General features: G+C 36.3%; 1 protein-coding gene across 1 annotated transcript in view; it reads right to left on the bottom strand.

The window, feature by feature from the left end:
• UBR5 (ubiquitin protein ligase E3 component n-recognin 5) overlaps positions 1 to 2,671 on the bottom strand; it is a 64,981-nt gene extending 62,310 nt beyond the window's left edge. The window contains exons 1-4 of the mRNA XM_010006461.1: positions 2,632 to 2,671; positions 2,060 to 2,141; positions 1,796 to 1,872; positions 893 to 1,012 (exon numbers count right to left, since the gene is read on the bottom strand). The gene's annotated coding sequence lies outside the window, so the exon portion shown is untranslated. The remainder of the gene's footprint in view (positions 1 to 892; positions 1,013 to 1,795; positions 1,873 to 2,059; positions 2,142 to 2,631) is intronic.
• Between the last annotated feature and the right edge of the window lie 1,193 nt (positions 2,672 to 3,864).

A 3,864-nucleotide genomic window follows, 5' to 3' on the forward strand; every position in this document is an offset into this window, starting at 1 on the left:
CCTTTCATGTAACTAAGCCCCCGATGAAATTAGCTTAGTTGGTAACATGAACAACAATTTCACTTCTGTGTAAAAGCTGTAGTTCCTCCATCTTAACAGATCATTCACATGCAGAAACCAGTTTGTAAATGCAATTCTTGTCACTAGGGTGACAAGTGTCACTTAGGAAGCAGCACTGTTCAAAATGTCTTGCAAAAGCATGTAACAAAGGGTTCACTGTAATTACATGAAGATTGATTTACATTGCTATATGAAAGAGACACCATCCATTTTACAGCTAATGATAAAGAAAATTAATCTGTACAATATACTTTGCATATAGTAGAATATTAAAGGTTCCGAGGGACAAATTTTTCCCAATGCTCCCTTCCTAATACTATGTGTATAAGACTGTAACTGACAAAACAAAGCTCATTACTTGGGGTAGGGGAAAGAAAGGCACAATAAAACTAAGCACACAAAGGTCTGTAAACATAGATAATAAAGATTCCTCCTGCATAAATGCACTGATTTTACTTTATGCTGCTATCCTATCAGGGTTTTAATTGATAGCATCCCTATAAAAAACTGCTTTTCAAAAATCAAGGAACTAAAAAACATTTTTAAAAGACAACACAGCCAAAATCAAATTATTTTTCACACACAACACAGCCAAAAATCAAGTTATTCTTCACATACATACGAAGAACTCTCCATATCCTAGGTACTGAAGTGTCATTTGTGTATCTGCTGTTTTAACCAAGTCAATGAAGTTTTTTCATCATACCCTACCTACACAACTGCTATAATTATGCGTTCCCTTATACATACTGCATACAATTTATATATGTGTATACACATATACTCAAATATGGAACAAACAGATTGCAGCCTCATTCCTATCAAAACTTACCCAAGGGTGTTGCCTGCCAGTCTGCCCAGAGTTTCAGAACCAGACAGAAACCATGGGGAGTCACTAGTCCTGCCTGGCCTGGATGTCCTTCCTGCCCCTGAGCCACTGCTCAACTTTGAACTGAAAGTAAAAGATGGTAAATCAGTCACAAAACAATCCCAAATGGGTTAAGAACAAAACCTGGAATCCCAGGTCTGAATTCTCAGGGACTTAGTCTGGTAACATACCAGCTTAAGCAACACCCTTGGGGAATATTCCAAGCTAATCTAACTGTATATTAAGAAGTACGCTGGAAAAAGAAAGTGGAAAGCATGCCTAAAAGTTCTTATGTACATTGGCAAACCATAACAGCACAGTTGCAAATACATATTAAGCTAATTAGTGATGTGAGTTAGCCACTGCGCTGTTCTCAGTTAGCGTATATGTACAAATTGTAATCACCAGGTGTTCCATCCATAAACCTCAGTCTGAGTATACTACTTTGATATTAGGAAGTGGTTTACATTCAAATACAAATCACTAAATAGTCCTGTTAATGGGGACTTACCTGGCCTAAACACAACAGGTCGAGAAAGTCAGCCTCTCCAGATGGGACCACTTTCAGAGTGGATTCTACATGAGGCTTAACAACTTAAGAGCTTCCTTCTTAAGGATTATTCTTGGTGGGGTTTACTTTTTGAAGTTAGAGATCCTGTCTCACTTCTTTTAGAATCACATCTACTATTTATTCCTACATTAATTTGTCAAGCTAGGCTGTTTGGCTGCATCACCATAACCAGTACATATCTACAAAATACACATTCCAAAAGCAATCTAGTTTAAAAACAAACAAAAAACAAACAGCAGCCAAGCTGCTTACCCAGTTCAAAAGAATTATTTAATATGAAGAAAAGCTTTTCTTACCCATCATTGTTATCAGGTTTACCCAATTCCAATCTGTCTGGTTGAACTGAAAAACCAATCCTGCAGACTCTACCATCCTGTATTGAAAAGAAGAAAAATGAGTGTCCAAAACTGAAATGTAAAAGAAGTTAGAAAAAAAAAAAAAAAGTACAAGCAAAACCAGGTCTTCAGTTACTGAAGAATGTTAATTCATATGATGTTAGAAGAACTAGTTTTAACTGTATGGTTTCAAGTTTGTTATCTGAGTAGATTTAAGTAATTTACCTCAAGAAGAAATGCAGCATGATTTGGTCCCACCACACACTGTTTAATAGTGGCCTGTTCCAATACATTCAAAGGGGGGTGGCTGAAAACAAAAAGTGAGCATGTAAAACATTTTTAAACTTTAAAAGTCTGATTATTTTTTTTTAAGGGGTATATGGAAGGAAAAATTGTGCACCGATGATGACTGATACAAAAAATATTCAAGAATGACTAAATACATACACTAGATGAAATAACTTTAATGTATTTTTGGTCATTAAACACAGAAAGTGCAGAACCTTAAAAGGTGATACAGTTTAATTTAATTTGCTCAACAATAAACAACAGGGCTATACTTCAAATTAAGAAGCAACTTCATAAGGAGGATATTTAATAATATAATTTGTCATAACTGAAAACCTAACATTTTCTTCCTAATATAAGAACTGTCTTATCTGAAGCAGTTCTAAACTTTAGCATTAGCATTGAGGCTTTCTAAGGTTATATCGGAAGTACAGGCCTTTGCCTCTTGTTGCAGTTTAGAAAAACTGTACTTTCCAAAGTGATTTACAGCAGCATGTGATATGCCTTACCTGTTTAAATTATACTTGTTCAGCTTCTCTGAAACTTCCCTTAATCTGAAACAAAAAGAAATTAAGCTGTTGCTTGAAAGACATCCCCCACAGTATCAATCCACTTAAGCATTATGGGAACAACCTGCCACTACATTTAATGAAGCTTGATGTAAATACTACTTGATATTGAGTCTATATAAGAAGTAGGTGGCATTCAACTTCAAATCTGAATTCTCCTTTGCAGGTTTTTTCTTGTTTTTCCCTTCTAGCTACTGCCTTACCACAAAACCCATGTTTTGCAAGGCACTGTCAAAAAGCACTCCTCCTGCCTTGCTACTGCCATTCACAACTTCACACAAAAAATCAGCACATGAAGTAATGAGCATTATCTGTAGATACACATGTGTTGCCTCGTGTAACCTTGACTAGAGTATCCGAAAGCAGACAGGATTGTAATTTTCTAGGAAATCCACGTATGTGCCACATCAGAGCCAAAAATATGGCAGTTCATTTCTCAGAAAAAGACAGGAAAACAGAGGTACAAAAGCCAGCATCAAACAACAAACTTTGACTAGTAGAAGAAACAAACCAGAGAAAATTCACTATCAAATAAAGGGTTACATAAAATATCACCTCTACTACAAGGGAAAGAAGGTTTCCTACAGTACTTCCACCTTCCTTTCCTGGTACCTAAGCAAAGATCAGAACCCAAAAAAGGGCTAAACCCACAGACCAGACCACTCCTGCCTGGAGGGTATGGTGTCCAAAAGTAGAAACCAACATAGTTGTTTCTAAGCTAATTTCTGATCCACTTAGACAAGATCCCCTCTAGGCAGCAAAGATACTCTTATAATACCTTACAATATACTCTTATAAAAACTGTAAAAATAATACAAGGCCTTCCTAATTAGAGAGAGAGGGGAAAAAAAAAGTAATCACAACTTTGGCAGTGTGCTCATCCTACAAATCCATAGAAATCTCTTTCGTAATAAGCAACACCTTTCCATACCAGCCCTGTTTAAATGCCTCCTTTTCACCTGCTTTGCTTCAGTTTCTACACAGACTGCTAAGGACAACAGACTTCTGTTACTTGCAAACCCTGAGCACAAGAAAGATTACAGATTAGAGGTCCAAACAACCAAGTCTTAATGTAATCAACTCTTAAGTGCTTATTTTGAGGGAAATCAGAAAGAAGATGTGTGTCTGAGAAACAAGGTGTTTAAGCTGATAGAAATAACTTTCAAGCACAAG

The sequence above is a fragment of the Chaetura pelagica genome, unplaced genomic scaffold (genome assembly GCF_000747805.2).
Source record: "Chaetura pelagica isolate M959 unplaced genomic scaffold, ChaPel_1.0 scaffold76, whole genome shotgun sequence".
In the NCBI taxonomy this organism is placed as follows: Eukaryota; Metazoa; Chordata; class Aves; order Apodiformes; family Apodidae; genus Chaetura; species Chaetura pelagica.